At 39.4% G+C, this 16,218-nt stretch overlaps 1 long non-coding RNA gene across 3 annotated transcripts in view; it reads left to right on the forward strand.

Annotated features, from left to right (window-relative positions):
• LOC139790264 (uncharacterized) overlaps nucleotides 1–13,032 on the forward strand; it is a 42,241-nt gene extending 29,209 nt beyond the window's left edge. Inside the window, exons 1-3 of one of the 3 annotated variants that reach the window (XR_011723438.1) lie at nucleotides 5,030–5,255; nucleotides 8,286–8,377; nucleotides 11,447–13,032. This is a non-coding gene — a long non-coding RNA (uncharacterized lncRNA). The other 2 variants (XR_011723437.1, XR_011723436.1) reach the window with 2 other exon arrangements.
• The last annotated feature ends 3,186 nt before the right edge of the window (nucleotides 13,033–16,218 follow it).

The raw sequence follows: 16,218 nt of genomic DNA on the forward strand, positions 1-16,218 counted from the left end.
ATGGGAAACTAGGTTAATTTTCTATCTTGAAAATCAAGCCTATGGTAGAGGAAGAGATTTTCAAAAAACAAGATACAAACATTCAATGGTTAATATAAATTCAACATAAAATCTACTAAAAATAAATTTCATGGAAAGTTTAGAAGTAAAGGTGGTGTTACGTGGTAAACTAGAAAGCCATCAAATTGAAAATATCTTCTTATTTTTGTTAAAGGCAGACTCCTCCTGCTAACTAAATCTCAAATCCCACATGGACTGCTTAAACAGTATGAGTGTTTGTTTGTCATGTTGCACCCGGATTTATAGGCAGCTCTTTCACAGGCAGACTGTTTTATGGTGGGATAGAGGGCTTAATACTCTGCTGCAAATTATTCTGATTGCACAATTTATGATGCTATTTGATTTATTGTTAAGTGGAGTAGTAGTTACCGGGTTAATATTAGTGTTTTCTTTCTTGCTGAAGAGCTTACTCATTAAAGCACCCTTAATCAGAAGGCTGCTGCTTACTTCAGGACCCGTCCCTTACTGAATGAGTGTGGTGTATCGAGGCCAACTCCCAGAGAGCTTGCATGAGCCTAAATAGTTATCCAGTCATCTCTGAACTTGACCAATTGTTCATTCACTTCCCATTTGTCCTTACACCATCCCACTGCAGTGTAGAAAAGCCTTTGGAGATCCTCTGAGCTGTTCTTTAGGTATGTATAGTCTGTAAAAACTCTGTTGGAAGCCACCATTTGTGGATGGTTCCCACTGAAGCCCATGGTAAAAACCTACTGGCTTCTTAAACAGAGCGACAGTTCTAAATCCACCCCTTCCCCTTACTAGGTTGCTTATGGGGTGCAATCACTTGTTAGAGGAAAACCTATGCCTTAAGCAGGACAGGAACCTGCCCTGCTTTCATTCCCATTGGTATGAAAAAATTGAAATATATCACAGAAGAAGTAATGGGAGAAAATCCAAATAAATCGTACCTAGTCTATCTAATTTCTCCTTTGTCAGAATTAAAAGAATGCTGTCTTTAGGAAGACACTTGTTGCGATAATGAAGATTGGGCACTTAGCAACCTAAATAAAATGAAGTTCCTATTCCATCAAATGGATTTTTGTCTAGTGTCTGAATGTCTTAGAAAAGGAGTGTTGCGAATTTTCCTTACTGATTCATAGCTAGCATCTAAATTCTGATCTTTTGGAAAAAAAAAAAAAAGAAATGGAAAAATGAATTTTTTGCCAATTTACCACACCATGGGGTTTTTTGCATTATTGATATATCTGTAATTTTCATCTGTCCTTTCTTCAGCATGTATACTTATGTTTGTGTATTTTTTCCCCACAAACCTGCAGTGCAGTGCAAAGCTAGATTTAAATATTTTCAGACTGTACCCGTAATTTGCATTCCACTGACTCATTCAGAGCAAAGACATCTGAGGAGAAATACAGCAGATAAAAGAGAAACCATTAATCCAGGGAAGATTACTGGCACAGAATCTTTATCCTGTATCCTCCCTGAAATGAGACAAAGATCTTACTATGTACATACCTCTGGCTTAGCTTCAGAAAGTAAGCAATACAGTAGTGTAGACATGGTACTTTTTAAAGGCACATTACATTGGACTGAAACTTCACTCTTCTGGCAGTTTATTACAACACATCCCTTATCTATTCCTGAAACTGTTTCCTGGAGAATTGGAGGCTGTTCTGTAGCACGTTGGTTATATGCATATTTTACAGAGTTCTCGCTCCTGCTGACAACTCACTTGACATGAACTGTAAATGCCAGTTAGCTTTTAATGAGTCTAATAAGGCTAAAGCTTTCCAGATACTGGTGCTTCAGTTCTGGAAAGGGGGTGGGCTGATGATGTTGAGCAGGCTTGACCTTTTCAGGAGACACTGATTCCAGATGACTTGGCATATTAGATTTCAGAGTGCAGCAGGCTTTTCTCTCCCTTTGCTACGAATGTGGCAGGCTGCAGATGCTTTTCAGTTTGCTGGTTGGTTGTCTCTGCCTCTGTCTCTGTCTTTGCAATACTGATCCTTAGCTAAAAGAGCTGAGATGGATAGAGCTGGGGAAGTATACGTTTCTTCTCTGGAAATTGGTGGAAAACCCTTTTACCCTCTGATTACTGCATTGTCTTGGCTGCTACTGGTCATTGACCATTTACTGCAGGAGTGTTTCCATGCCATAATAATAACCAAACCTACTGTAGTCATTTAGGAGTTCCACATGAAACAGTGCAGAGGGTTAGATGGCTTTCTGGAGGTAGTTCCAAGTGTTTGTGACCTTATCTTGCTATGGCTTGTGTTCAGCTGTGAAATTAAATTGCAGGAAATGATTCAGTTTCAAATCATTCTATTTAGACTGGCAAAAGCCAAAAGCTCTTCTGTGAGCTACATCGTGGACTGTTATTGAGATGGGAAATGTAAATACTTAAGCATGCCTGATGAATTGAACTAGATGAGCAAACTTTTCTGTAGCTTGGATTTTCAACTTTTATCCCGGACAGTTTTGTTCTTCCAGAGCCTCTTGTTCAGGTGAAAAATGCTTTCCTTTTATTGACTCCATGTAGGGTGAATGTATATTAAGACCTCTGGAAAACAGCTAAGCACAACAGGAACCAAGACCTGGAGGAAGCTTGTTTCTAAACATCCAGCATCCTCTTCCAGTTAAGAGCAGAAGAACACTTAAGTTCATGGAAAAAAACTTGCTGTTATGGGACATTAAGCTTGCTAAGTGTAAGCCATGATCTCCTTGTTGATTTAAACTGACAAAAAGTGAAGTCAGAAGCAAATCTTTCTTCCATAATCCAGAACCTATGATCTACACTGGTATTTCTTTTCCCTTAATAATGTTCACATTATCCATTAAGAATGATTTGATTTCAGGTGTCAGTGCAGAAGTCTGTGTAATAACCTTTCTCAGTATGAACTTGTATTTGTGGAGTAGTCTTTGCCTGGTTTTGTCTGCACTTTCTTCTCCTGAGCATATTGATTATCTCTCCTGTTCCCTTTTAGACTCTGTCGCTTTGCCAAATACTGAAATAGGAAGGTTTATTTATTACAAAGGATATGAAATGAGAAAAAACCCAACCAAATAAATAAATAAAGGATATGTCTTTCAATGTGCTCTCTTGATTCTTACTGTTCCTTAGATTTGAAAGTCAAATTCCTACTCATTGAGCTCTTCATACTTCCTGCTAGAAATGGCCCTTCTCTGCCTCTTGTCTGGGCATTGTCGTGAATGCCTGTGCCTTCCATGCTCCCTTTGAACCACAGCTCCTTGGTTTGCATTGTGCCACGTTTGTTTAGAATTTGACCAAATGACATTATGAATGAGCAATGGGAGGAACAGCTTGCAAGGGAACTTAAAGTAATCTTAGATCAGCTAGTTGTCAGCTGCCTTGTGTTACTGTGCAGCATGCTCAGTCCTCTTTTGATGTTTTTGCAGATGTTTTAAGCTTCACATAAAAAAAAAAAAAGGAAAGAATGCAAGAATTTACACAGACACATTACATCACCTGAGATGAAGTCATTCTGCTGTATACTCTACATACAGCAAAAATCTTCTCTGTTCCTCCTACAAACTTAGCATCTAAATGATCAAGACAGATGAAGCTTTTGTAAGTGAAAGAGAGGTCCAAGGTCACCACTGCAGGAAAGCAACAGAATACATCTCCTCCTCTGCAGTCAGGTGACAGTCTGTCCTGTCTCTTTTGTAGCAGCTTCGATAAGATGACATTTCAGAAATCTGAGAAACTGTGCCCATTTCCATACTTGCAGGCAGGGTGTCATCAAGTGAGGAAGCTTGATTACAAAATCTGCTGAGTATGTGAGGGAAAAAATAAAGTATTGCACTTACCACACTCCTGATTTTTGTTCCTCCATTATCTAAAGGAAACATAGAATGATCTTTGTGCCAGTTATTGCAAACAGTTTTCAAACCAGTGTGAGAAAAGATGTGTGGAATGAGACCAGGACTACTTCTTTTGCACGCCTGCGTGTGTGTGTGTGTGTATGTGAGTGTATGCTTGTGAAAGGTCTGATTTTGAGAAATCACATGCACAAGTTTAAACATAAAGGCAGGTCTTTGCACATTGTAGGAAAGACAATGTTCATAATTTGCAACGGCAAGTTGTCAAAGCCCTGCAGAAACCATCCTCTGGAGTTTCTATTATCTCATAAAGCATGCCAGAACAGTTTTGCAAAGCTTTGTAACCCTCTCTGCCCCACTCATGAGGAGGGATGAGGCTGAGGAAAGAGCTGCAGCTTGGCAGCTTGCAAAGAAAGAAGAGCAAAGATCCTTCCTGCCTCATGGTATAGAGACCACATCAATGCCAGGAGCTGCACTTGAGATAAATGGAAGAATAACAGATCTCTGCATGTTGCCATGGAGCTCTTCTGTCTGGGTTTCAGGCATGCTATAAAATATGGTCCTTCTCTTTGTCCCTGTTTTAGGCAGTCCTAGTTAGTCTTGACAGCATTACTGTGCTCAGCCATCACTATTATCCCCATAAAACAACTAGGTTAGTGGCAGCAAAGCCATCACTAGGGCTCGTGTCCCGTGACTTTTTGCTTGCATGCTGGTTCCCAGACCACTAAGGTCTCCTGGTTTCCCCCTTGCACAGAGCAAATCTCTTTAAAAGAAAAGGGTTGTTTGTTGTTGTTGTTTTTTTTTGGTTTGTTGGGTGTTTTTGGTTTTTGTTTTTGTTTTTGTTTTTTTTTTGTGGAGATAGCCAGGATTTTTTTTTACATAATTTTATTTGCCAATTACACTTTCTGAAGTTTCCTTTCCACGGTGTCTGTAACTTCACATTATGAGCTTTCTTATTAAATCAAGTTCTTTCTGAACATTAGGTCGTAAAGTGGAGGAAGGACCAAGCATGTTTTCAAGGAAAACTAATACAGATAAGGTGTCGACTGCCAGCTGTCCTGTTATTGTTAGAATGCACATTCTCTTCGTTGAGTATAGAGCACCTTCTGATGGAGCACTTCGTATTTTGAAAAATGAAAAGCATTAAGATTCCCATGCCACTTCATTGCTAAAATATTTACTAGAGCATGCTTGCATTCTCCCTCTGAATGTGCAGTCTATTTATAGGAATATCCTGTAATGGAACATCATGATCTGAGCATTTTTTTTTAAAGAATAAGGCAATAGTATGTGTGAAAGGGCAGGGCTTTTCTATTGTCCCCTCCTGTTAGCAGGTGTTGGAAGCCTGCGGGGAGCTGCAGGAGCTGATTGACTGGAGCAGATTCACTGTGGTATGCGATGTTGTGTTAAGTCCCAGCAGGGAATGGCAATGGCTCACTGGGCTGAGGAATTTGGGGTCTGGGGTCTCTGCAAGAAACTGCCAGAAAAGGCCAACTTTGGGTGTCAGTGAATGTTTAGGTATTTCTTTGTTACCATTAAAATGCCAAATCGTGGGAATCCATCAGTATGTAAATACTGTAGGTCAGATCCTTGACTGATCCACAGTGGCAGCTTTGTAGTATGCTCTTTCTAGGAGCTGGGACTCCTAGGCTTTTTGGTATGGGAAGATTCTTTGCTTCCTGGCTGTGTTAGAAATAAGGTCCCTCAGCTCCTGTCCAGAAAGCAAGAAGAATGGAAGATGGAAATCATAGAAATGACAAGAGCAACATCCACTGTTGTCATCACAAACACAGCAATTGATTGAAAAATGTCTGGTAACCATAGGCAAAGAGCTCAAGTAGAAATGAACTATCAAGAAGGCCTGTTTCAAAGTTTTATGATACTGCTTTTTGCCACCCCACTAATTCCAAGTCCTGATGATTTTTCTATCTGGTCCAGAGTCAGCTGAGGACCAAGAGCAATCTTAGACTGAACAAAACTGTGTACTTAATGGAGGAGTTCTCAGAGCTTCAGCTGTTAACAGGTACCATCATAAATACACCCTAAAATTGAAAGACAGTGCTCTGACCTACCTTGGAGATGAACAGCTGAGGACTGCCTGAGCTTTTCTGGAGACCAGAAGGTCTGTTGGTGTTGCTTGATCTCCTACATCAGAAATATGTGATGAAGTTGACCAACTGAGAGGATGGATCAGAGCTCAAGTTGTCCAATGTTTCAGGAGAGCAAGGTTAAGACTGGATGCAGGAAAGCCTATTAAGGCCTCCTGGATGTGTGGGAACTCTGCACCCCCTTGCTAATGTTGAATGTCAGGTGCTTGAGCTCTGACTGGGAAAATAAAAGCCTTTTACACAGTCAAGAATGTTTAGGTGCTGGTCTGAGCTCCAAGGAATGTCATATGTGAGAAGTCCAGCAGAAAAGACTTTGTGGTCTGGTGGAGTAATAACACTTAGGGACTTGGGCTGAAAAGCAGGGTGAGCATGCACAGGTGAGTCAACTAAGAGCACCACTGGATAACAGTGGGCAGCAGATGTTGTAAGACAGGGACAAGAGAGGGACATCAATACATTGCTTCTGTATAGGAGGGAATAGCGTTTAGAGAAGAGAGCTCTTTGAAGATAGACTTGTGTATTCTGTGTGTGCAAGAATTAGATGTTTGGGGAGCTATTCCAACTTGCTCTATGGCGTTGCACAGCAGTTATTTCGTGTATCTATAAACATGGAGCAAAACTTTCAACAAACTGTTCAGTATTGAGCACTCTAATCTCTTAATAAATATTATCAGCGCAGTCATTGCAGTGCAGTTCAGTGTTGAATAGCCAGTTACTTGGAAGGTTTCTTTGTCAAGTAAGAATATAAAAAAGAGGTTCTTAATTTCTTATTAATTTCTGAGGCTGGGTTGGCTGCTGTTAGAGTCCTTGGTTGACTTTATGGGGAAATACAGCACACAGTGCCCCAGTATAGTGGGATGGTGAACAGAGCTAGCTCTTTGTGTTCTTCTATTATAGCCTCACTCCCACCTAGAACTACTTTTGCTCTATTACAAGGTAAAACTATGCACCACTTTTCCTGTTGTGAATGGCTGCTGTATTTTAAGAAAGGATCTGAAATCTCCTGACTCAGTTGAATCTGACATTCTTTTGAAAATCAGTGCAGGTTCACTCCAAGGGTGGGCGCTTCTCATAGTGGGGTGAAGGAGTAAGTGTACCATTTAGTTTGCACGAGGGTGGCAGAAAGTAGACATGAATCTGAGCACTGCTAACTCGTTAACCAGCCCTGCACCTGGCAACATAAGAAGCACCGTTGAACTTTGAGGAACTGTTTGTAAATCAAGTCATTGGTCACTGTGAGTAAAGGTGACTGACTATCTCTCATATTGTTTAGCATTTTGGAGCTGAAGTGTCAATATAGATGCAAACAATTGTCACTGTTATGTTGTTGCTGCTGCAGATGTCTTTTCTTGGTAACAGCAGTTATTTTTAACTAGTTAAAATGTTTGGAGTTCCCTGAAGGTGTTATACAGTGCTGTTGTGCATTAACCAACCCAACTTAGTAATTAAATTTCTTGTCCAGAAATATTGTTACTACAGTAGAATAGTGTTTTGGTAAAAATATTTCAGACTTTGAGAAAGGTTTCAGAAAATGTTCTTCAGTGCTGCATGATAGGTAGACAATACCATCTTTCAACACTGGCTTCTTGAGTAGATACTTTAGGAGTTTGCATTGCCTGGCTTATTCCATATCATGGAAAAGAAAAAAAAAAACAACGAACATCCAGAGACCCAGACATTTTATTCTGGAAAGCATTTTTCCTATCTCTTTGGCTGTCATATATATTTAACTATAGTGCCTTCAAGGACAATGTGGTGGATCAGCATGCCAAGGCCTGTGGTCTACAGCCTGTAGTTTTTCATTTCACATTGCTTAAGAATGGTCCTCTTTGTTTCCATTTTGAGACATGGCTGAATTCTTACATGTTGTCTGATCTTCAGGCTCAAATACCCAAGAGAATAGGCAGCTGTGAATCAGCCCTCTGTGTGCTTTCTAGCAGGTAGTCTGGCAAAGAAGGCAGTATGCTTCTTATTTCTTTAAATTGGTAGGAATTTGAAGGAAAAGACTTCAATGAAAGCATCGTGAATTATCATTTTCTTCCTGATGATAATTCTGAATTGCATGCAGAAATGTAAGAGCCCTCTAACATAGTCATATGACTTTAAACCTTTAGATTTATAATTAGTGCTCATTGTCTTTATGCTATCCTACACTTTATGAGAAGGATCATCTTTCTAATTACATGGTACCAGGAGGTCTGTCACATGCTTTCACTTAATACTAAGGTACACAGTTGCTCTATTTTTTCTTCTCCTTCCATAGATTCTGTGCTATGTTTTGGAAATTTGACATAATGATTTTTATTTTTTCAGGCCAGATGTTTCATTCTGCTATGTTAAGTCATCTTGACATATTGCCATGAAATGGAAACAACTGCTAGTTTGCTCCATATCTTTATTAAAAGGTACATCTCATGCATCATAATTCCCCACATATATGCTGTCTTCCTCTCTACTCCCCCCCCGTTATACTTCTTTCTTTTCCTCCCTAAAGAAGGCATATTAAAATTTCCTTACTCTTCTGCCTGAGTGGTTAATGAGGTTCTAGATAGCATAATGAATATGCAGTGCTATTGATTCTGTGTGTGTGCGAGTACGCGTGTGTGCATTTGTGTGTGCATGTCTTTAATCACAGCTGGAATGCAAAATCAGGCTCCACCTTTCAACTCTATCTCCATCATGCTGAGAGAGTGAGAGAGAGACTGAGACTGCTAGACAGCTCGAAAGAGATTGCAGCTCAGATGTCCTGGAAAACAGCAAATCCCTCAGACCTGGCAGATTCCGTTACCATGAGAACTGCAGATATTTCCATTGTGATGGCTTGCTCTAGCAGCCATCTGTTACACCCATTTGATTAGGAAGTACAGTTCAGCTTGCATGGGATTTTCACTGCACCTTATCCCATGGCAGTGTACAGAAAGTCTCTCTCTTTTTATATGCAAAACTCAATGTTTTTAAAGTGCTGTAATTTACTGAGGCTGAAGGCATTTAATGAAATGCTAGGAGGTCACTGAGGGATAGTATCTCTGAGAAGAAAGAAGCACGTGAGATATATGAAGGGGATTAGTGTTCAGTATATAAATAAGATCAACCCAGAAATTAACTGTATTTAACAATTGTTCATCAAGCCCAGGAGAGGTGCTTGATATACAGACCTCATGAAGCCACAATAAAATTAGTAATTGCCTCCTGTTAGTTAATTCCACTCCATATATATTTATTGTATGCATGCAATAAAAGCATGCAGCAAATATACTTCGAGTCCTCTGGGAAAAGGAGGAAGGTGATGGCTCTACCCAGATGACTGAAGTGGTGCTGTGGCTGCACTGTGTAATGATTAGCCTAGAACTAAGAATGTAATGGTGCTATTTAAGTTTTCCTAGATGGGGCAACTTTAAACTTCCTTGAAGTTTTTCTCTAATTTACTGATTAAAACAATTTTTTATACTAGTTGAGTCCCTCAGTGTAAATTTGTGGTGAAGGAAATGGTAACGGCACATCAAATTGATATTAAAACAAAGGATTCGCCTTCAATTAAAATTCTCCAAACATTATTCCTAAGTGGCTGGCATTCCAAATTCAACGTAATCTTATGTATGGGGTAGTTGCCTGGAGTATCTTAAAATGACTGAAAGTCTTGTAAATTCAGTGAAGCTAATTAAATGCTCACACACTGAAATAAATTTCTGATTGCTTCTAAGGAGGCATTGAGGTCAGCTCTTCTTTTCATTGCCCACACTTTATGGCCAATGCCAGATACTAAATAAATCAGGTCTTCAGAATCAGGGGCTCCATGGTTTTGTTCCTCTTATATATTCTCCCACCCGGCTGAACATAATTCCTTATCCGTCTTCATCTCTGCATGAAAAGTTTTCTCTTCTATTGTTTTTCCTCACATAGCACCAGATTGCCATGGAGAAGACTATGATATCATAAGAAATGAATGAGCATGTTTCTCACCATGGGTGAAATATACATTCCAGACCTAATAAAGTCAGGAATCATGTAACCGGCCTGGTAGAATGAGCTGCTTAGTTAGTTTAAATATAAATGGTTCTTCTGTAGGGCTCTACTTTAGCTCAGCAAATTCTTAGGCAATTTGCTGAGTATGAGGAGGCATAAGAACATATTTAAGAGCTTTTCTGAGTAGGGATAGTTCTTAAAGTGCTTTCCTGAATCAAGGCCCTCATATATAAAAAAGAAAGTAAAATTTCCTATTCCTAATAAAAGATTTTCTTGTTGATCATCTTTACAGCAAATCAGAACTTTCACTTCCTACAGTTTCCCATCTCACATAATCCTTGAGGCTGAGCCACAGAGAAGAGAGTCCTTTTCTTTTCCCCTCTCTTTTTTCATACAGGGCACTTGTTTTATGAATGTGGTATCTGCCTTTGACAGGCAGCAGATGTATGGAAGCCCTGAAATCTGAAACAATAAATACCATTCACAGTCTCACCACTGAACCTTCTTATAGTACTGCCTTTGTTAAATGAAACATTTACAGGAATACCATCCCCCTCTTCCCACCCACCTTCAAGGCTATGATCCGAACCATGTTTTTAAAATAAAGGTTAAGTACCTGAGGCATGAACAGTTGACATACAAAAGAAACTAAAGTAAATTTATCATTCATTTGCCAGCTACGAGGTGTGTCGAGGGCTTTTTCTTTCTCTTTGTAATGCATGAGAAAACAAACCTGGAAAGGGTATGCAAGGAATATTTCTTGTCTACACTGGAATGTTAACATTTGCACCTTCTGACTTAATACTATATATTTCTTCAGAGTCATCAATCTCATGAGAGTCATCTTGCCATCTGTACCAGCATTGCTCCAGGCTTCCATATGAAAGTCCAATCTGGCAGTACAAATACTAGATAATGAAGAGTAGGTGTTAAAGTTTCTGACTGGTTAGAAGATGAGGCTGTGTCCGTGAAGGATCTGCATTTGTGTGTTAAACAAGCAAGCAGAATCTATGTTAACATGGAAGTTCAACTAAAGAGAACATACATGTTTGCCATCATGCACTCTCTCCCTCTCTGTGTTGGTTTATCTGTTTTTTCTTTATCTTTCTCTGTTTAATAGAGTTAACGCGAAACCCAGGAGAAAAATGTTCTCTGACTGTCATGTTACGAGATTACAAATAGGGGCAAGATGTTGACTTCCTGTAATATAGGATTCTTTTTTTCCTCCCTCTCCTTTTGCTCCAGGAAAGCTATAACTACATAGATTAGCAAAACTTTTGCAAGAATGGATGTAAAAACCAGATTTATCTCTGTGTCAGCTTTATCTGATCCATTCGGTCTTGCAGAGTTTGGATGGTTTCCTCTGTTACAATAACCAGCTTTCAAACATCTATATCCCTAGGGTATTAAATGTCAGCCTCTAGTGTACCGTACAAGGATAAAAGATTGACAATACTGAAGTACTTTTTTTTTCTTTCTTTTCTTTTCTCTTTTTTTTTCTTTTTCTCCAGCCCTGGCAGTCTTTACTCTGCACACCACTGCTGACCCCAGAAATGACCCACAGGAACTACTGGTGAAAGGAGCAAAAAGATATTTCAGCTTACAGGCATTAGAAACTCTCTTCATTAGTAGCCTTTTTTGCAGACTTTTCAGATAGATTTCCTGTCATTGTGATGAGGGTATATTTGTAACTAGGTCCCTTAAGTAAATGGCCAGTGGATAATTAATTGAACTAACTTAAGACTTTCCATAGTGTATTTCCTTTTTTTTTTTTTTTTAAGGGAGGGAAAAAGTCTTCCTGATGATCTTCTGTCCTGTGTGCTGCATGTACAGCTGTTTGCTACCTTTTGGCTAAGCCATCAGCTCTCATTCAATAGAAACTCTTAGTCTCTCTGTTGAGAGAGGTTTATTTTTTGATTTGGTTGGTGCCAGAACTTAAGACAATGTTCTCAGAAGATCAGGGACCAGTTGACAGCCTCTTTAAATGTATCTAGCTGAACTGGTGTACCCTGGGTACAGCTAAACATGCAGGAGGCCTGAAGTGTGCCACTTGCTTTTCCTTTGCCACCTGGCCTAATCTGCCAGGACTCCATACTTGTCTTCTCTGTACAAGTGGGTAGCTACCCTGAGGCTCTCTCCGTGACTCAAGATTATGAGATGTCCTACCTACAGCTGCTAAATCCACCAAATAAAGAAGTCTGTCACATTGCTAATGTGTTGGTGACCCTCATCTTGCTGGAAGAAGCTGATGAGAAGACCACATCTGAGCCAGATCAGGGTTGCACTGCTGGCAGCAAGTTAAGGCAGAAAAAAATCTGGTGTATTTATATCCTGGTGTGTATTGTCCTGTATTCAAGATGGATATACTACTATTGATAATATGATCATAATTCTGGTTATAGTACAGTTGTCCTTGGCACTTCCATTGTGCATAGTCTAATATCTCAATTTAGTCATGCCAGTGGATATCTACAGTAAGACTGAATCAGGCTTATAATTATATTTTACTCTTGATTACCCTCTTAGCACACTGGCCTCCAGCCCCTTCAATTAAAAGCTTGTAAACATGCATTCCACAAATAATATCTGACCTTCATAGCTGGTTTTGAAGCAGTCTTTTTCCCTCTCTCAAGGGTCTTTGTTTTTTCAGTTTTGGAAAAGCAATCATGACTTATTAAACTTGCAGTCATTGCACCATTTCTGAAAATGTAAAGTTTTTCGATGAACATGCACAAATTTTTCTTTGCACATTAAAATTTAAATTTTTGCTCCAGTTGTCAAAGAATATTGTTAAGCACTTTAATTAACCAACTTGCAAATAACAAAACTGTGAAGGAAAAAAAAGTCCTATTTGAACATTATGAATTTATATGTGAAAAACGAGGCTTTTAAGTATAACTAAGTCTGGAGCTTTAATTTTCTCAGCAAAATAGTAGACCTTAACAACATAATGGAAGACTTCTAAGGTGATGGCTGAGTGCTTCTGAGATTTTGTTCTGACATTTCTTTACATGTGTATTTAAATTTGTTTATCTCCATATGAATCTAGGTGTGTCCACACATCAGTTGCTTTGAGGAATAAATGTGCTTCACTGTATCTTTCATTATTTTCCATCAGAAAGGGTATGCTGAAACAAAGGTCTCCTTTCAGGCAGCATGGTCAAATATGTTTTTGGTTTGTCCTCATGGTGATGGATATAAAGCATGAACACCATCCTTGCCTTACTTATGCCATTGTAAATCAGGATGAGCTTTGCTGAAATCAGTGGAGTTAGCCCACTGTTTACTTCCTAAGCAGACTTAGGAGAATCAGGTATTCGAGTGCTGTGTCAATGCTTCTTCCAGTTTGGCACTTACTGTCTACTCTGGACCAAGCCAATGAAAGAAAAAAACCCACTAAAAAAAGGCCGTGTAGGTGTCTAAAAAGTTGCCTCTGAATTTCAGTTGTGGAAAGTTGTGATCTTCTGTAATTACTGCTCTAGCCCAGGTCTTTAGACACCAGGTTCCCTTACTTGCACCCAGCAACAGCCCAACAATGTACAGCACATGTCCTTGCCAATCCATCCCTGCCAAAGATGAGGTTGCAGAGATATTTTGCATTTGGTTAGATCTATAGGTGCAGCTGATACAGCCCAAGCATCCAGAGTCTCATACTTGTATACAAATTCCTGCTCTGTCACTTACTATTATTTTAAGCATTTCCTCCAAGGCAAATGTGAGAAGGCTATAGTATGTAAAGTGTGTTTAAGCTTGTCTCTCCCTTTAAGACTTGAGATCAGTTATTTATGGGAAGTAGACATCTAGGCAATCTCACCCTTGTCTTCTGTGCATTGAAGGCAGTGAAGGCTGCAATATTAATTGCTGCATCAGCCACCTTAAGATACAATGTTTTTTTTTTTCCCATTCTACAGGCAATGTCTATCTTGCATGATTTCACACATAGTTTTCACTTTCACAGTCGTCTGAATGATAAGCAAAAATAATGTCTCTGGGAGCAATCCGTAAATCATATTCAAATCCACACATCCAAATTTTTAATTCTAGACTACTGTAATGTGTGCTTGCTAGTGCAGTTCAGTTGGAAGCATTGTTTCCCACTTACGTATTTCCTTCAAATCTATACTAATGCACCCATAAATAAATAAAGTTAACCTGAAGCTTGAATAATAACACACAAAAATCTATGGGCAATGAAGACCTCCCCATATGAAATAAAGTACTTATATACACTAAAAAAAAAACATGTTTATCAGGATCTATAAAAGGGAGATGAATTGTCTTGAGTTTAGGTCACAGAGTGAAGAGTACTTGAATTGTCTTTGTTGCTTCTGCTTCACATTCTCTGAATGTCCTTGGACATGCTGTCCACAGTTAAGATATTCCTATGATCATATGCCTTAGATATAAATATGTACTAGTTGTCAGTGTGAACATTCCACCTCCATTTCTCCACACTGGGAGGTGCAGCTGTGTGATTTTTCTGTATATGTGCAAAGGGAAGTGTTTCACTGTTTCTTACCCTTTGTGGATGTAGAGAAAATCTCTTTTATAGATGTTTGGTTTTGACTCAGCATTGGCAGTTCCCCTTTTAATCAGGCAACACTGTAGATATGTGACCATGCCTATGGAATGATGGGTATCCTACACAGAGCTTCCATCTTGTAAGTGAATCTGCTGTACTTCCCTTCCACAATGCTTATGGGTGGCAACATTTTCTTCATCCTTGCTCCTTTAGGGTAAATAAAAGCAATACTAACTATTGAAAAGAAACAATTCACCTCTAAATTATATATTTTTTCAGGTTAAAAGTATGCAGTCTCACAGGGAACACTGAGACTCATCCTGCTGCAAAACCATTGTTCAGTTTTTCTCAGCAGTGGAAAGGTGCCTATAGATCTTAAACTGCTGAATAGACCCCGTGAAAGTCAGGGCACTGGTCATCAGCAGATGACACCTGATGCAGGGATATTGGCACACTGCTCAGAATGCTGTGACAGTGTGACGTTTTGCTCCAGGGTTCCCAGTGCTTGCATAGTTCATATATGTCAGGCTTCTGGTTAATCATAGCTCACTGTACAGTGAATGCATCCTATTGTGTTGATTGACTGCCAGGCAGTTAATCTAAATAAGATGACAGAGTCTGTCTTTTGCCATCTTTCCCACTCTAAAATAACTAATCAGACCCCAATGATTTGGACCCAGCTTCTGCTGTAAGTACTAGGCAAGAAAGCAGGGAAGAAAGTGAGTAAGAAGATTTATTTGAGAGATGAGGACCTGTTTAGCAACAAAATATTGCTTTTGTGAGCAAAACAGCATGAAGAGGAACTGGAAGGATTGCCAGGATAACTTCTAACAATATATTTGAAAATAAATAAAGTTAATAAATTCAAAGGCTGGCTTGTGTTTGGAGTTGAAGGTTTGAAAAGCAAATGCTGATTGTGGAAGATTTATAAGCAGGACATGCTGCCAGTCAAGACCAGAATATTTGGAAGGAGAAAGATATTATTAAGTCAAAGTGAAAGACTAACTCTGTTAGTTGTCTTGGAAAAAATAAAGGAGGGAGAGAGAAAGGAAGATATTGGTTAAACAGTTCACTTGGGTCTAGTGTGGTTTTTTGTTTGTTTTTTCCCAGGGAAGTTAGTAGAAAACTGAAGGAAAGTCACAAATCACCAGGAAACAGACAAGCTGGTGGATTATGCAAACAACATCATAAAAGAGACTGTCTGCAGAAGACAGTTTCATGTATTAATTACAGGTGTGCAGCTGAGCTAATGCAAAGCTATGAGTGGGAATGAACAATGCAAAAGAGTATTTTTATTACCCCCTCCACCCCCAGCTCTAACCCAGCTTTGACTGAACTATACAATACTGACTTTGACAGTCTTCCCTTTCTCTGGCTTCAGTTGCAATGTCCGCCCCCAGCCTGGCTCAGACGCCTTAACCTTAACCACATTTGCCTGGGTACTTGGAGATACCCAAGCAAGTCTAGGCACCAGCAGTTTGAAATCTAAGAGCTCTTCTCATGTCAGAGCAGTGCTGTCTGCTCTTCTCTGACCACCAAACCAGATGGAGATCATGCATCTCATCCAGAAGGAAACCTTCGAAAGCATGGTGCTGCCCTGTTGTGATGATTGACATCTTTCTACTGAGGAGAGAGTGATTACATGAGCAGTGGGCCAGAATGTGATAAAGTTACCCAGAAAAATCTAATTGTTAAAGAAGAAAATGAAGCTTGAACATCAGCCTTTGATTAGAGCAGGCTAGTAATTCTCCATTAATATTT

Source organism: Heliangelus exortis, chromosome Z (assembly GCF_036169615.1).
Source record: "Heliangelus exortis chromosome Z, bHelExo1.hap1, whole genome shotgun sequence".
NCBI classification, from domain to species: Eukaryota; Metazoa; Chordata; class Aves; order Apodiformes; family Trochilidae; genus Heliangelus; species Heliangelus exortis.